Consider the following 18,751-nt stretch of genomic DNA (forward strand, 5'->3'; position numbering starts at 1 on the left):
AGGTCGTTCTCGCTAAAGGGGGAAGTTTTTGTCAGGGTTGAGTTAAACAATGAAAACACGTGATTACCTAAGCCAAAGAGAGTACGGTTAGTCACTCTTCGAATCAAGCCAAAGCAAGGTTTAACGCAAGCTACATTTTATGTTCTGGTGGCCTAACGAAATCTTCTAAGCGCGGCATAGAACGAGTTTGAACCTTCAAACTCTCAACAAGCAATAACCCCAGTTCAGCCTTTTATGATAGATAACACGTTCTATAGCAGCCATGTAATTTCAGCGCTGCAGCCACTACAAGACGCGGATGTGTACCAGCAATAGAAAAAAATAAACATTGCAAAGAGGCTTCAGTACAAATGCACAGAAATGTTTACACGCGAATACCACAGCTGAATGTATAGTTCTAAATGTACCAGAGCCGCAGCGTGCACTAGAATCGAAAAAGTGTCGAAGTTGTCTCAATACACTTGACGTTTACTGTAACTATGCAGCGAAATCTTGAAGCAAATTGCCGCAATAATTTCATGCGCTTATATTCCCGTAGTTGCGCCGTTACGGCTTAAACCAGAAACAGCAATTATTTTCATTTTCTCTTACGTTAGGTACGCATTGCTTCAAGTATACGTGAATAGAAGGTTTATTTTGCAGTAATCCGAAAGTCACAACCAGCTTACCATTTGAGACCGCGGACATAAAGTTTTGAGCAATGTCCAGCACCCCCAACGAAACCGAAAACGACTTCAAACTGTCCATTGGTTTAATACTAGATGTAACGTAATGTAAAATCACCCCCGTTTCAACCCACGCGCCACAGAATATGATGTTTCCTTAAAGGTTGTGTCTTGTATCTCTACCTTCTGCCCCGTGGTGGCTCAGTTGTAATGGCCGCTGACCCGAAAGAAGCGGGTTCGATCCGAGTTGCGGCGGTTGAATTTCGATTTAGGCGAAATCCTAGAGACCCACGTACTGTGCGTTGTCAGAGCACGTTCAATAACCACAGGAGGTCGAAATTTCTGGAGCCCTTCACTACGCCATCCCTCATGACCTGAGTATCTTTGGGACGTTGAACCTCATAAACTAAACCAAACTTTCACCTTCTCACTGCGTTTGAAATGTCAGATTTGGAAAACTGATTTGAAGGTGGCCGACAGAGAATGCGGAAACGTTTGTAGAATTAAAATTTCTTCTTAACTTTGTTTCGTGTTTCAAAATGTCCCCGCGTAAACAAAGAATTCAAGGCTCTCAAAGCATCGATTGCCATCGGATAATGGCAGTTTATACCGCGAAGAAAATATCAGCAACCGTTAAGTAGCTGCGCACAGATACTGCTGATGACGGAACACAATGTTTTTCGCTTTAATTTTGGACTTTTTAAATTATTAATCTATCAATTCTTGGTAGTCTAAAGTTTATGGCGAATAATGTTTATCGTCTATATGCGCAAAGCACACTCTAAGAAAAAAAGGTGTGATCTTAGTCTTTTTGAGGGGTAAAACACTTGTCGCTGAGCTGACACCTTTTTGGGGGTAAGGTTACGCTGTTTCTTGGAGACTAAGTATTTATGCTCTCGCACATAGAGTAATGTTACGCTCTAATAGCCTAAACTTGCACTGACATAAGAAGAGTAACTTTAAACCAGTTAGGTATAACATTACGCCTTTCTAAAAGGGGTAAATGTTAGCCTGAGGAAAGCATAAACATATCCTAGCATGCAAGGTGCAAGTTTGCACCTTTAGCAGGTAAATTTATGCTACGTATAGAAGTGCAAAGTTACTTTGTCAAAGACTAAACTTATACCGTCATAAACAGAGCAAAGTTTGCACCCCTGTGGTGCAAGCTTATACCCTTACATGATGGATAAAGTTACCCTTCTAGTGGTACAAAGTAATGTCCTACTGCAAGGGGTATCTATGCACTACTCGGTGGTGTATTTATACTGTCCACACGAGAGCATTATTACCCTTCTGTAGCGTAAACCTGCCCACTGAATGCAGAACTAAAGTTGACCCATATGGTAGAAGCCCGAGTCTTTCTGGAAGTGCAGGCAGTGTCAAAATGTTGCGACGAATCTTTCATGTGAGATGGTCTGTGTCATTGTGTTCAGGTGCAGGTACTACTGCAGAATGTACACAAAAAATTCATAAACGAATGGGAGAAAGAAACATACCGTCATATTTATTCTGGCACATGCTACACCATATTACAGCAATGACCCTGGCAGTATTCTTCATACAGGTGGAGGCAGTATGTACCATGTATTTGACCTGCACAGAGAAGAAAACATATAATGAATTTTGTAACCACAAAGCTCAGACGACGTGACCATGGGCTTAGTTAATTCAGGTCTAAAAGTGTAAACCACACAAAAGGCAGGGATAAATGGAAATGCATGAAAACAATGCCACAAGTGCAGGCTTCTGTTTATTATTGAGAACCAAAATCAGAAAAGATATGCAGGAAAAACAAAACATGTCCTAAATGGCAGCTACTTAATCACTCACATATGCTGACATTATCACAAGCACACTGGCTTCTCAGGAAAAATCCAGACTATTGTACCCAGCTGCACGGTCAGGCTGTAGGCATCCCGGATGCCAGACTAAGAGGAGGGTCATATCGAGAAACAGAATAACATGTGCATGAAATGGAAGCTACTAAAAGGTGATACTAAAATAAAATGCCGTTTAACAAACCCTTCCCTCCATTGTCGTGTTTTTATTTCTCCGTATCTAGAGTGGTTAAGGATTCATGCAGCCCTTGCTAACAATATGTCTCTGGTCTCTGATGCCATTATATGTTTTGTTGCCCATACAGTGAATTTTCTTCCTAAAAGGGAAGTGTAGGTGATTATCTGAGCATCAATGAGTGATACTTCCAACTGTAATTTTCCCTGCATATATTACCTGTGAATTCATTTCCAATTAGCAAACAGCAGGAAGCTTGTCCCTGTGATGGCATTTTTGGGTGCATTCCATTGTCACAGCCTTTCGATACAGTTTAAATACCTGGTGAAAGGCCTATGCACAAAGGCTATGCACTATAAATCTTAGCGTACCACTCCTGGAAAACAAAGAAAAGCTTTCGGCTAAATGTGAAATAATAGCAAGGGCAACTTACACATCTAAAGAATTGTCTCCATGCATGAGGTAACGTCATACCCAAAAAATTATTTGGACCACATTATAATACAGATACTTTTTATTCACGTTCATAGCCTGTTTCATACTACACCTCTACATTATGCCTGTGCAAAAAGCTTTGGTTATGGACTGGCCTTCACTGACAGACTACATTAACTACACAAGCAGCATAGAACAGTCTCCTTCTAAAGCACTATTTTTGCTTGAGGAAATTACAAATCTCGTCTTTTTATTTAGACAGTGCTGCTTCATCCAATGCTTGCAGCATATGCAGCAGCAGTAATTCTCATGAATTACATTTTGCTGGCACAATAGAATGTTACCTTTACACATCTTTTCAGATGCTTAGCATAATGAAATTGTAAACACTGACTGACAGCATTCAAGAATGGCTATTAAAACAGTTTCCTTCCATATCTGCTGTCACATGCAGGGAACGTGAGCTTAATTAAATTTTAAGTTCACTCCGATGTGAAATAAAACTAATATGGATTCATGTGAGTTGTTGGAAATTATTCACATCAGTGAACAGCACCTTCCTACTCAAAAAGAAAGTGTGAACAGTGCAAAGAAGATTAACAGCCTCACGTAGCTGCATATCACATTAAGCTTCACATGCATAAACGGTGCTAGTCATATTAGCTTGGTAGCATGCCACCCTGCCAAGCATTACCATAATTGTGTCATTTTTTTCTGACGTCAGCAACATGGATTGTAGGCAGCGCCTCTCAAACTAATTCAATATGAAATCTTTGCTGAAGTCCAGCCTACTTTTGCAGAAAAAAAAACTGAATTTATACTTCATGCCATAAAAAGTGGTCACAATTAATCAAACCATTATTCAGAAATTCTTCCAGAACTAAGTCCTCGAAAACATTGAAAAGCTCTAAAATCTCTGTAATAGAATGGCTGCAGCTGTGCAACATAGCATACTATGTTCACGGATGGACATCAAGTGATGATGAACTTGCAACAATGTCCCAATTACATAAAAACATACATACCACACACATCTAGTCCCGGCCACTTGTACGGTTTTGAAGAATCCAGGCTGAACTTCGGTGCTAGGAGTGACAATGGTTGTGCACCTTTGCATCCCTCCTTCTCCCAGGTGCACTGCAATAGAGGCGTCATTTATAGCGTTAGTGTAATGGTTAGTGATAACTTATATGTTCATTAAACCACGTAATGGCAGCACACATGCTCAAAAAACTACAGGAATATTTTGAAAATAACAAACAACTTTTTATTCCAAACTTTATCCATTACAGCACTTGCCACATATTTATAAGAGGCATAATTGAAGCAATGCACTGGCACAGTAAGCCTACACAAACTTCCACAGCACAATGGCCTATTACCAGTGAATTGCCACTAAGTGCCTAACATAATTAACATATTTTCTAACAGCCACTGCAGAAAAAAGAAAGAACTATACTGCTACTGCTTACGAGATTGACAGTATTCATTACAGAATTTTTTTTTCGTTGACAGATTACAGCAGTGCAACCAAAATCCTTATTGTTCTAAACAGAAAAGCTTAGATACTAGCGTATTCTTCTATTCAATATCTTAGAGCGACATCAAACCTAAAGTCTCCCTCTTTCATAAGAGAATACAAGAGCACAAAAAGAGGTGACATAGACTGTACGCTTTTGTGAGCTAATGTTTGGCCACCAACTAGCCCCAACCTTTTCACTAGTAAAAAGAACTAAACAAGTTCACTTTTCTCTATTAGTTCGCAGCCTGAGTGAAGAGCCAGTTACATATCAACTTAACACCATTAGCAAGCGCATCTTGCCATTCGAATGCAGTAAAACTGCTGGCATGATAAGTCGCATTCTGGGTTAGCAAAAATATTGCAAGGTGTAAGCGAAAACGGCCGCATGCCAGGAAGCGCAGAGCACAAATGAGCTGCTAATTTCGTGCCTATGCATAAATAAATTTCACGTTTACTGTTTTATCGTTTGCTTGCTAGTCCGTGATAAAGAAAAAAAAATTGACGCCGTCCATTCGCAAAAAAAAAAAGCGGCCTGGCAGAAGGAGTTGCCTTGCAGCGCTAAAATTACAAAGGGATTATGGTCCAATAAGAATCACATATACAGTGCTGCAGTAGATGTGAGCACTGCGCGCAGTACGTGCCACAGAAGCGCGCACCCTAATTTACTCGCCCCTTTCTGAACGGAGACTGCGGCTTGGACTTACCTTACTGAATGGTCGTGAGCAGGGACAAATACTTGGCGTTGAAGAGACGACCGGCAATGTTCTTTCGCACGGCAGACGAAGGATCAGGGCCTGTAGCGAAAGAAAGCATGAGAAAGACGCCGGCAGATTGCGCCGCTGCGATCGTGTGTTGTACACGATAGGCTCCCTCCGACCGCACGCGACCGGCTCAAAACAAGAAAATAGCAACAAGCAGCGGCTCGCGCACACAATCCATGATAAAAAAATCTGTACTGAACACACCATAACTTGATGGCAGGAAACAACCCGTATGACCAAACGAAAATGTCACTTACTTGTACGGTTGAAATTGGGCGCAAAGAATCCGTACGATGAGGGCGCCGCGACGATCTGGCGTGCGCTGTTTCTTTCAGACGTTGACTCTTTCGCGAAGATGTCACCCACTGCAGCGTCACACATCGATGAAGCTTGCACGATGAAGTAATCGCTGAACAGAACCTAAACGCACACAGGCCCGTACTACAAGATGAAAAGAGGAATGCGCGTCGCGACTTGCACGACGGCACTAACGGCACCCAGGCGCGGTAAACAGCGGCTTCGTCTTCGACTCTACGCGAGCGGCCAATCCAAATAGACAGGCACGTGACCTGAAGAGAGAGAAGGGAGAAAGCACGAGAAACTACAACCCATCGCCAGCCATCGCTTCCAAAGCTTGCTTCGAACCATAGAGGAATTACAGAGGAGGTTTTCCTTCCTCCATGCTTCGTGCCTTTCTTTCGTTCCGCCGGACCCCGCGCTTCCCCTCTTTTCCTTTTCTCCACTGACTGAAAGAACGTCTGCGTTCCCAGTAGTGTCCCAAGGTCAAGCCACCCACGTGCGGGCGACAACCTTTGGTCGTTGCAATGTGCTGGTAGCTTATTATTTTTGCATGCGCCTCTCTGCCCTTGTGGCACGTATTTTTCCGCGCTTTCGGCGTGCGCACAACTCTTCCGTTATCGGAGACAACGAGCGCGGCGAGACTCGTCTTGTCAGTCCTTGCAGTATCCCTTTGAAGCTTTAATGCAGCCAGCTATTACGCAGTATGAATTACGCAGATGCTGCCGTAAATGTGTGGCGTATGCAACAGAATAGTTTTCAGAGCAGCTGCAGCTTAAAGTTACGAGCATCATTCGGAAGTTCTCGTCAGCTCTCATTTACTACCGCGTACAGAAGGCACTGCGAAATATATATCAATAAACTGCCCTTCCTGTACTTCTGAATCAGTCATAGAACCGGCTAAAAAAGCGATGTAAATGCTGCAGCATTATTGATTCAATGTCAGGCACAGTAACAGTTTTAAATACTGATATTGCCGCGTGATATTGCTGCGAGAAATTTCAACTTTCTTTTGTGCTTATGGGGCCGCACGTGTGAGGAGAATCCGAAGAAAGAAAAACCGCTCTGTTCAAAAATAGTTTAACTCAATCGAAATAGATACAGCTGTAGAAATATTGATTTAATAAAGCCGCATCGAGTGATCAGAAGCGTCAGGCAAACAAAGGGGATTCACAACATTTGAACATTTGAGGAAGATGGCGCAGAAGAGGGCTTCAAACGACAGTCGACAACTGCTGATGCAGCAGTTCTCACCTCTCATCGTTCCAGTGTTCGCGAAGTTCTCAAAATATTTTCAAAATGGGTCAACAGAGCAGAAATGGAGCCCTGCCAGCGCTATGCCAGCAAGCATCCGTTAAGACGCCTCAACCGACTGGTTATTCGGGCGATTCCGTCTATTATACGCGCTTTCATTTTATTCAATATAGGCAGTTGCCACCGCTGAATTTATGGTTTTGTTAAAGATTGGTTCGTCAGTGCGATACAATGTGTCCTTTAGCTCAGTTTTATTTGTGCATACAAGACAAAAGTCTCAGTCATCCGAAGCAACTTACGATGATGAAGGAAAACCTGCCGGTTTATACGCCGTAGTTTCATTTATTTTCGAGCTTGGGTCTTCGGGCAGCGTCTATCTAGTGCAATGTACTGTTTAGTGCTTATCATTAGCCTCTAAAAGAAAGAGTTATTTCCTGACGCATGAACCATTCCATAAGAATTCACAATGCACTGCCTCAATATAAGCGCCTTGATTACTGTTTCCTCTGGCACCCGGTTTGTTGCTGAATTCGATGCTTCCATAGCGCTACAGTTCGAAAAAAAAAATTGGAGGCAGTCAACTTCATTTCTGAATATCAGTACTATACTTGACTGCATTAAAGCTGCGCGGAACAACCTAAAAGCTAAAAGTTACGCACACGTACACTGAGTTTAAGCTAATTTCTGCTCTTGTAGGCGTGCAGCACAATTTCATACGCAAGAGAAGTTCGAATAGACTTAAATCGCGTTGGTCACCTCGCTCCCTGTTTATCAATTTAAAATAAGCTGAAATTGAATTGCTTCTATGTGAAACACTTGTACGCGCCAAAACATGATCAGGAAATGCAGCTATCTCGAAAACTGATTACTATGGGCTTCGCTATCTTGTGCCGAGAGAAAGGATCCGTACACTTGTTGGAAAGGAAAAGCAGAAATGTCTTTTACACTGCGTTGAGGAGTTTCCGAGCAGATGTACAAATGCTGGTGATCTCATAGTAGACCAGCAAAAGTGCGACTCTGAGGCCTGGCTCGTGTCTTGGTAAAAGTGCTGTAAACAAAAATGTACCTATATATATGGAATGGTCAGGCCACGTTCACAACTCAGTTCAGATGCAGAATTATTCCTTCCCTAGTTTCTTGCATTTTTGTTTTTCAGCGTTCTCAGTATTAGTGGTGAAGATCACGCGTTTATCAGCGAGTAGGGCTCTTTTTTGCTGTTGAAATGGAGCAGAAATATGAGAGTGCAATTTATTCGGGATTTGCGTTACATTGCATCTTCAGCTAACATAAAATTACAGCGTCAACAATCTCGCTCGTTCGTCTGATTTTGATTTATTAACTTGTATGCATGTTAACGTGAACCCTTTCTGTTATTCGTCTGTTATTTGCTCAGGAACATGTGCCACAACGAGGGGTTATTCGAAAAGCAGTGCACGTTATTCGAAATTGTACGGAGGGAATTAACCGCCCTGGTACTTATCGTACGCTATTAGAAAATGAAGAACAGCGCGGACTAATAGAGCTTACGCTGGCTGTGAAGCAAAACTGTTCCTTTTAAAGCTTTTATTACCTCTTTAATAAAAGCTTAACCACAAGCCGAAATTATAAGCGCAATAATTTTCATGCCTCTGGTGTGTTGAAGCGCTAAACTGTTGATTTCGTTCAGAGCTGCGATTGGTCAGAGGAGTAACACAGCACCGATCATGCCGTCTGTCTTTGCTGACTTACTTCTTTTTTAAAATGATATCCAATCATGAGTATGAAAGCACATGCACCGAATATTAGTGATTATTTTGGTCGTTAGCAACCAAGAGCATGTTTGCATGCGTGATGGTTGTCGTGGCCGATCGCGGCCAATGCACCTTTTTTCAGTAACTTCTGTGCATCCGCCAAGCCGCTTCGTCCGCCATTATTGCCGACCATGTCAGGCGGAGATGGGCAGAAGATCGCTGTACGTGTTCTTCGAAGAAATAGCTTCTGGTCCCTTGAAGAAGCGAGGAGGCGCGGTCAGTGTCGCCAGCGCGGGTGAAAGGATCAATGCAGTGGGGGAGCGTGAGCCAGCATAGCTTTTAACTATTGTCCTCAAAATAACCCCGCCACCCCTCTTTCGGGAGAGGGCCATCTTCGAGAGGGAGGGGAGGCGGTGAGGGCTGCATACTTTGCTGTACAGCCTCTTCGCGCAGAGGGAACACAGCTGGTTTGAAGAGTAAAAAAGAGGGTAAGTTTTCTGAAAGAGACTAACGGCCTCCACCACCTCCACACGGGTGTAACGATGCACTCTGCAAAGTGCTTCTTTAGTCCATGCGCCTTCAGATAGCATAAGTCGTGAAGATGCACCCTTCTTACACCCTTTTTTCTTAGAGTGCACGGAGCAAATACAGCATTTCAACGACTGGATTAACAATATAAAGGTCGGACATACCTGGAGTAAGACGCAACGGTCGCAAATAATTTTGTTGGCTTCCAACTTTTTTGTTCCCTAGTTACGAAATGCAGATATTGAAGGTTTCCTGGGCGCCATTGCGGTGTTGCAGTCGTTCACCAAAGGGTTTATGGGCAAAACTCAAACTTTCAGCAGCCTAAAAAAGAGCGTATCCTAAGCTTTCGATGCAGCAAGTGCCCATTTTACGAAGACGTATGGCCGGCTGAAATTTCGTTGCATTGCCGCTCTTTTTCCTTTTTTCCCCTTTGTTCCCCTCCCCAAGTGTAGGGTAGCCAACTGGGCATCGCCTGGTTAAGCTTCCTGCCTCTCCGTCCATTTCTCTCTCTCTCTCTCTCGTTTCGCGTGGTTCCGCCGAGCCGTCGGATGGTCCCTTCGGCAGGAGCCAAGAAGCGGTACCACTGACGCTTCTCGCATGTGTACATTGTCAGATATAAGCTTAGACGAATGAATACTACCCAAGAACGCATCTTCAAATATCGCTAACAGTGAACCCTGTAGTGAAAGGCTTGGACCGACGATCATGACGTCGCGGTTAATCCCATTTCATGGGGCCATCTGCCAGCCGTCAGCCACCTGCGAACTGACAGGGGAAAAACTCATAACTGGCTGCTGGTACTATTGGCTGGACGTACTCCTTTGACGGTCATTTGCCGTTTCTTTTTGAGTAATATCTGGCAATGAGTCCAACTCCCGTTCTTGGCCTCCCCTCTCCGCGGCGCGCTAAAAGGCGTCGAAAACGCTCCCAACTGTCCCATTCGTGGCGCTATCGTACCGCGTTAGGAAACCAATTGCTGGTCGCAAGCTTCTGCGGAGCGCGTTTTTCCGCATGTTTTTCCGTCCCTTTGCAAAGAAGGACGACTGAGAAGCGAGTCATCATAAGGGGCACGAGAAGGACTCAATCCAAGCAGAGTGGCCAGCAAGTCCGGCGACATTTTCACGACTGCCATGCAGCGTAAATGTGCATAAAAATTGAGACTACAAATTGAACGCAATTACTGCGCGTTCTCCAACCGTTTAAAATGAAGATTCTACCACGGTAATGTCAGTTAAAAATTGCATCTGGTGTGACATTTATGGGCTTCCAATACGACCGATCAAGCATGTCTTAGACTTAATCTCTCCTTTACTTGAACATACCTTTACGGCTGTATTCCTAAGTGGAATCTTTGCGAAACAGTTACAGGTTGCACACGCCGTGGTGACTCAGTTGTTACAGCGTTCGGCTGCTGACCCGAAGGACGGGGGTTAAATCATTAAACCATAATGTTAAATCATTATGGGTTGCGTGGCGGTTTTCTTCAGTTCCTAAAATCCTATCTGCAAAGTAGCTGGCAGGAAGTTCTTATCAATAATCATTTCTTTTATGTGAGAGAAGTTCGAGCAGGAGTACCTCAGGTAAGTATTTTCGGCCTCTGCTGCTTTTTTTTGCACAAGTGACCTGGTTAACATAGACAGCACAGCAAAGTTTGTCATATACGCTGATGGCAGCAGCATACTTTTGATGGGGTCTGATATCGAGCTTCTTATTTCAAGCGCAAATCTGCTGCAAATAAACTAAAATCTTGGAGTATAGTTAAATTTCTCGCCCTCTAAAACAGTGAAACAGACGCTGTTTTCTTCAGGCCGAAAACTGGTAACGTAGACAGACAATCCATACTCTATCTCAGCTGTACAAAAATTCAAATATTACCGAAATTTTTCTATTTGGAAGAGAATGTGTGCTTGAATGCTCACATAGACGCAACTGCAGCTAAAATTTTGCGTATTACGGGTGTCCTCTGCAAGCCGCGATATTGAACACCTGTTAGAATCACACGCCTAATTTGAAATGCTTTGTTACTGCACATATCAGCTACTGTCACTTAGTATGGCGTACAACTATTTCGTCAGGCATCAATACTTCACACCATCTAAACAAAAGGAAATTCGTATACATGGAAACGCAGCACGCGATAGCATCATGGGACTTCTGTTTAAGGAACTGAACATTGTCACAATTCCTCTCAGTTACAAAACAATGCTCATTAAGCTATATAGTAAAGTAATTAAGTAGAATAAAAATATTTTAGGTCACATACCACACCTGACTTGTAAAAGACATGCACATATTACTCCCAGGATTGAACTCTGGGAAATACCTCGAGCACGTATTAACTATGGTTGCTAGATATTACGAATATATGCTCCCGTCGATCCCGACATCACTACACTCTTTCTGAATCTAGTAATCAACCTGGTTTATGTCTTGATTTTGGACCAGATCCTTCCATGAATAGCACGTTTTTTTGTATCCTCATTTTTTGCATGTGCCATGTTTAGGGCCCGTGGACCTCGTCAAGTCCTCTTAGTCTTTTTTTTTCACGGTCCTGCGCATGTGTAAATTTCATGTTTGGAAAATATGAAATTAAATTTTTAAAAATGAGTATCATTAGTCAAGGAGTCAGGCGGTTGCTTTCATTATGGGCCCCGCGGTGTCATGTACTCCATGGTTATGAAATAAAAGTTATAATTATTACTTCTAGGGTAGCGAGAATTTGGAATCTTACATCTTTTACGAGCGGCATCGGCGTCGCTGGACCGCACCTCAGAAGAGAGGGTTAGGCACGTTATTTCTGCATCGAACGCTTTTTTTGGTGCAATGCCCCGGGGTACTTCAGCTGTTTCGAAGCCAGATCATTTTCAGGATGTTTTCTTGATGGGGTTCTGAGTGCCAGGAACGGACTATATAGACGTTTTGTTTACGTGATCGGGAACGCTTTTTATCAACGACGACTACGAACATGGGTTAACGGAGACCTTCGCCTCAACAGCTTAGCGCTCTAAAAAGTTTTATTGTGCTTCGTGGCCTAAGCCTGAACAATGGAACGCAGTACTGGTACGGCATCCCACACCCCCCGCACATATCGTCATTATCATCACACGCACTACCACCATTATCATCATCAGCCTTATTCCGGTCACTGTAGGACAAAGGCCTCTCCCATACCTTTCCAATTAACCTCGTCATGAGCCAGTCGTCTGTTGGAATCTAGTTCCTCTTATTCTTCGTCGATGTTGTTTTCCCTGGCAAAACTAACAAAACTAAGGAATGATATGCGTGATAGCCACAATTCTGAACACAAATGGTGAAGATGTCATCGTATTAAACAAGGGAGTCCTGTCGCCCTCCGAGTACGTGTTACTGCTCTAACGTTCCTTCGGTGCTCCTTCTTCTGTGTATCTCAGTTGCATACTTGATTTCTGGAATACAGATGCACCGATTTTTCCGTCGTTTTAGCCGTTGCTCCATTAGAATACAAGGTGACATTGGCCCCACCTGTCGGATGCCAACAGGTGTCTTGTCACTATATAGACTCAGGACAAGATAATTGGCGCATAGCCAGCTACCGATCTGTGCTGAGAGACCTGCAACATGTGTACTAGTTGTAAAGACACCGAAGGTGACCGTGATTCTTTTCGTTACAGCCGTTGCTTCGTCACAGCAGTAGCTAGCCTGCACAACGGCTGTCGGATGCCAGCGAGTGTCCTGTCGCCATGTAGAATCACGACAACATAGCTGGCATTTAGCCTGCCGCTGATCTGTGCTGGGGGAGTGTTCAACGGGCGCACGAGCGCCCCCACGCAGCTGTATACATGTAACAAGGGGGCCAGCCTTGCAAACGCGAGCTCATATTTATAAGCACTAGCCCTTATCACGTTTATCGATATCTTGGGGTCTGCTACCACGTCCCTTCGGCTTGAAGTTTTCTGTGCCAGGAATTCAAGATGGTGGCCCCCATAGTAAATCGGTATAGCAACCCAATTCATGATTGATTGGTGACGTCATTAGTATATCAGATAGGTGATTGGTGACGTGACTGATTTTGTGACGTGATAACTAGTCAAATGACTATGTTTAATCGCTTTTAACTCAGTACTTAATGAGACATCATTATCATTATTAATGAGCATCAATCCTCAGTATGCGTAGAACAGGCTAGATACCAAAATTTTAGTAATGAAGTTATTATTTAGTTATGGTTATAGTTATATTTAATTGCTTCGAATTAACTAACCGATAACGTCATGATCTAACTAATGGACATTCGTAACGGGCTCGATGAGTAGGACATGTTAGACACCAATATTGTCTAATTAGGTTAATATTTACTTACATTAGGCTTATCATGGCGGCTTTGTCTGCACTCGGCTGCTCATAATTTCATACCTCATGGCGACCGGTCACCTTTTGCCTTGATGTAAAGAAAAATGGGCCACCAAAGAGTCAAAATACTTTTGAAAATTGAAAAATTGTAAAAATACAAGACTGCTATCGGTTGACTTCCCACACACACAAATAATAAAAGCTCGCGGCGCAAAACCGCGTCCGCGGTAGCGCCGGCGCTGGTTTAAGGAACAGATATCGCAGGTCTAGGCGAAATCCCGGTGATGTCATCAGTAGTTGACGTCAGTGGGGTGACAGTATTCCCGAATATATTCCAAAAAGTTTTTGCAACCGCTCGTCGTGCAGCATTTCGGATGATCTCATTCATGTATTTCTCTTTGTTTATATCTTATATGATTTAGTCAAGTTGGAGGCTAGCTTGCTACAGGGGTTCGGACCGATGACATATGCATGCACCTTCAGTTGCATGCTTTATGGCATGGTTGCGTCCACCGAGATATCCAGATTGGAGAGCTACTGCACCCTTTCCTTTCCTCAAAAACCTTTCTAGCTTTCCTCAAAGCACATCCTTTCGCATTCCTCAACTAAGCAGACAAGTACCCTGAGAATTTTCCCGGCCCAAATTGATCAAAAATATCCGACCTCAATGCGGTAGGCGCCCGCTCGCCGTAGGTATGGCAAAGTAGCCTAATCACGTTTCAATACGTCACATGGACGATAGATGGCGCTACCGAACAGCTAACGTTCATTAGTTCAACGTCTTTTAGACAGTGGCGACATTTTTTTCCACGTCGCCTAGAAACCGAGCATTGTAGGAGCAATATCATAGAGGACATACTGAGGCCTAAGCAGTAGATTTAGCCAGCGTTTCTCGGCGCTCTATCTGAAACCTGCCGCCGTGAAAGACTGCCCGTAGTGGCGGTTTTATCGCAGTGCCTGCTTTGATTTCTTTCCCTGCATGAGGAGGCCAATCTAACCACTCCGCATCATGACTACAATGTCTACTAGGAAACAAGCACACCAGACCACGAGAAACCAAAGAACGGTTTCATAAATTGCCGATAAAGTGCTTCGAAGTAAATTATCGCAGGTATTACTTTGTCAGCAATTCAGCGTACGTTCCCGCCAGAACAACTATGTGGGGTTTTTGTAAACGCAAGGTTGTGTTGGCGAAGGTTGAAGTCAAACAGTGCGAGAAAGGAACACGAGGCGCACTTCAAAAGCGCCCCTAGCGGTCGCGTCGGAACAACCGCCGTGAGAGCTAGCGAAGGAGACCGACAACGTAAGAGGACAAGGCGCGCTGCAATAAAGCCCCTAGCGCAGCCCGAGATTAAGAAAACGCAAATATAAGGTGAACATTAAAAGCAAAATTACTTAAAATTAAAAAATTCAACTCATGCTGCTGACGCAGAATTGACGCTGAATATCGTATGACCACGTGCCATTTTTTTGTCTTCGTTTCACACCACAGGCGACACCGCTAGCGATATTTTTTTGTTGCCGAAGCTCGAGAGAGCGTACCATCAGCAACATCGAACTGGTTCTTTACGTGACGCTTCAGAATATCCAATTAAACCAATTTGTTCATTGCCCAGCTCTATTCTACGAAAATCACCTTGGCTTTTTTTTCCACCGTTGTAACTAATCTTGGCCGTGTGGAGACCAGCGCCGCTTTGGTACTGTCAGACAGACGAAGCACACTACCAAGCATTCCCGCGCAGACCACGCCAAGCAGGTGACCGCGCCGCGAAAACGGAAGCTTAAGCTCACATGGCCCCTGAAGAGCACGCCGCGGTTCATGCGGGGCAAAGATTTCGGAGACAGGGAAGATCCACGGCCTGTGAACACTGTTTAGGGGCAGCGCGGTTCGTACTGCAAAGCGTGACATAGCACAGCGGGCCGCTTATTCGATTTCCGCGAAGATGGCCACGGTCGTGAAGATTCTGTCGCGCTTGCACCATGTACTTTCCGATTGAAGCGGGAAGTATTGCGCATATTTTCTGTAGTGCTTGACGCAGCTGATTATGCACGGCAACAGCAAATTGCCGCAACCTATGGCCGCGCAAGTGTTGCGCACTATGTGCTATAACCCCTGGAAAAGGAGGGACAGCTCGGTGAGTTAATAATAATTAATCGTGGACGGCAGAGCGCGAACTAGACGACAGACAAAAGCAACACAACGGAAGCACAGAAGCAGCGCTCGTCTCTGTTGTCTTCTTGCTTTTGTACGTCGTCTAGCTCGCGCTGTACCACCCACAATGAATGTGGATGGTACAGATGACAAACAGGAGCTGCGTGCAAATCTTTGAAAGCGACCTATTCGAAAGCACTATGAACATCCCAATCTACCAGAAAGTGCGCCGAGCTACTCAAAAAGCGGATCCTTGAACCCGGGACGGAAATCATTCGAAGACAAAAGCCGTGATCGTCTTGAAGCCATACCTCTATTTTTATGACGTGGCTGCCTTTCCCACTCCGATAAATGAGAGCCTGAAGAAGCACTCTTTTCTGCCTGTCAAAATACATGACACAAGTAGGCACATAAAATTGCGTCTTCTACCTCCAGCTGTGAGCATCGCTCCTCGTGCGCGAGGCGCCGAGAACGCGTGGAAGACGGAAAAGAAGAATTGCTCGAGATTTTCGTTTCATTCCGAATTGCTCCTCCAGCTGCCGGCAGCTTCGCGGACCCACCATGGCAAATGACTCTTCCTACAAGAGACGTGGCCGCACATTCTTTCTTTTCCCAGGACATTTCGGCCTGGGCCCGGCTCATTTCTTGCACATCACAGAAGTGTCATCTCCCTCGGTCATGAGCGTTGACCTGCCGCTGTTCGTCATCTGGTGGCCGCCTGTGGTGAAAGGACCGTGCACGCCTACGCCCGGGTGCTTTGTTCATACAAGCGGCCATAGGTCATCGAGCTTCTCCACGTGCTTCGTCGTCTCAGTCCTACAGCGTGCGAGCGGGCTGGCCATCCCCACTGCGCTCAAGGCAGGGTGCGGCCGATGCCTTGGCGACTTGCCGCACGGAGGAGCTCCCAGTCTGCTCGATCTGCCAGCCACGGTCACAGTGACCACCACGGTGATTTATTCTCTTATTTCTTCGGCCGGAGTAAGTGAAAGATTCGCCGTTGTCGAGAAACAGTTTCTATTTCTCGACTGTGCTATCTCCTCGCGAGAGCTCATTGTTGTAACGCACTGTCTAGTTTTGTGAGCATGATTACAAAAGTGCCTTCCCTGCACCTGGGATGATTCATGCACAACTCTTATAGGAAGCGCTTCAGGCGGCAGATGGTTAATTTTCAAAATGCATTTCGCCGTTCACGTTGAAAAAATTTACGAGAAGCTTACACTTTTGGCAGCGAATTTACGCGAGGGCGAGGAGTGCGCGAAATTCTGATGCTAGTCGAAGTGTTTTGTAACTCTTACAAGGGCTGTGGTATGAGGGATTGGATAGGCTTCCGTCAGACCGCACGCGTCATGCACGGTCGCCCACCCTTACATAGACAGGCGTCCAGCGAAGGTGACGCGGAGTGCCACACCTTCTGTCTCTCTCCGCCCGCCGTCACTAGTGGCGACAGTGTTCCGACGATTCAGCCTGGCGGCGGCACTAGTTTGCTCCCTCCCTTTCTCTTTCCCTCTCCGCACTCTAGGGTGCCTGGATGGCCAGTGCGGAGGTACGCGGACATCAAGGTACCTTATCGCTCTCCTTCGTACGGCGCGGAAAACCGCGACGGCGTGGAAATGAAAAACGTGATCTTAACAGTGCTCGTTCACCATTTTCTGAGCCAATACTTCTCGAGTAGGGAAGCGGTTGCCCCTCCTCTTCCTCTCTCCCTGTTCTTTCAGCACAACGCTGCCTCGTACCTGCTAAAATTAAAGCTTCGATTTCGGGCAGTTCTTTGATTCTCAAACTTGCGGTGCAATTAAGATCACGTAGCGCTCTTTCCGTCATACTTTAGAGCGGGCATCAGAACCGCACTCCTTTGCCTAAATTGTAACGCGCCTCACAAGCAAGCGAATATCTTGATAGCACTTTAAATCCGGTGGCGGAGAACACACTTTTGTCTGATCATCATCGGCACTGCAAGCCAAGAGTAGTAACTCTGAAAGCTGTTGTATATTAATTATTCAATCAATCAATCAATCAATCAATCAATCAATCAATCAATCAATCAATCAATCAATCAATCAATCAATCAATCAATCAATCAATCAGTTTATTCTGCACTACAAAGACATTTTACAGGTTCAGGCCTGCCGAAGCCTCATTGGGCTTGTATGGCATCGCTTGGCAGGTAGCGGCAAGTCGCGTGCGGCGCTTTACAAACTAAGATTAGCAGAAACCAACAGAAAAATAGGAAGAGCAAAAATAAAACATTGAAACACATCACACTTCACAGTTAACTGGAAAAAACGCTGAATCCACTAAGCTACACGAACAACAGATGTATATCAGGCAATGTAGGCGATGAAAGTCCAGGAAAATGACCATGAAAGGAACGACGAGACAAAACAGGCGATAAATTATACCAAAAAACGAAGTTAAAGGTTGAACCCGGTAGTGACCATTGGGCCGTATAAACCTCCGCTAGTGTTGTTTGCGCTGTTTGCTTATGGCCGGGAACCGATTCAAATGCTAGTTATCCACCAGATGTCGAAGCTAAATGTAACCATGCTTTTTAAAAGGAAGTCTCCTATTTCATTGAAACTATCTGAGGGTTGTTCATAGTCGCGTGTCCTAGAGTGCAATATTCTTTTCGTTCTTCAAAGTTCATTAATCGGTTAAGCCTAACTAGGTAACATTTTAATTAGCATAATTAGCATAGCAGAACGAAAAAACTTCTGCACAGTAGGTCACGCGTAAACAACCCTCAGCTAGTTTCACACGGCTAGGAAATTACGTGTTTTTTAAAAGCTCGGTTACGCTTAGCTGGGACACCTGATAAAAGAGTTCACTTGTAATCTCTGCCTGTGGTGACCTTCAAATCTTGGATCCAGATCTCTGAAGATATGAGATTACCTCCCGCTCTTGCGGCCTATACACACAGTGCTGACAGGCACGTCACCAGCACATTAGCTCTGTAATGATTAGACCACCTCAATTACAAAGCTTACGCTTAGGACGCAGTCGCACACGCGTTGTCGTTACGAATCACCATCTGTAGTTCACAGCTTCTTTCGCTATGTATGGCCCGC

General features: G+C 44.6%; 1 long non-coding RNA gene across 2 annotated transcripts; it reads right to left on the reverse strand.

The window, feature by feature from the left end:
- Positions 1 to 2,219: 2,219 nt before the first annotated feature.
- On the reverse strand, positions 2,220 to 5,865 carry LOC149355949 (uncharacterized). Of its 2 annotated transcripts, XR_016289774.1 has the most exons (4): positions 5,654 to 5,865; positions 5,340 to 5,429; positions 4,139 to 4,250; positions 2,220 to 2,258 (listed from the first exon to the last, which is right to left on the reverse strand). It is a non-coding gene; the product is annotated as an uncharacterized LOC149355949 (long non-coding RNA). The 2 variants fall into 2 exon arrangements; XR_016289773.1 differs by lacking the exon at positions 2,220 to 2,258 and having other exon boundaries at positions 3,951 to 4,250.
- Positions 5,866 to 18,751: the final 12,886 nt, after the last annotated feature.

This window comes from Amblyomma mixtum, chromosome 3 (assembly GCF_055824585.1).
Source record: "Amblyomma mixtum isolate Tamu chromosome 3, ASM5582458v1, whole genome shotgun sequence".
Taxonomy (NCBI): Eukaryota; Metazoa; Arthropoda; class Arachnida; order Ixodida; family Ixodidae; genus Amblyomma; species Amblyomma mixtum.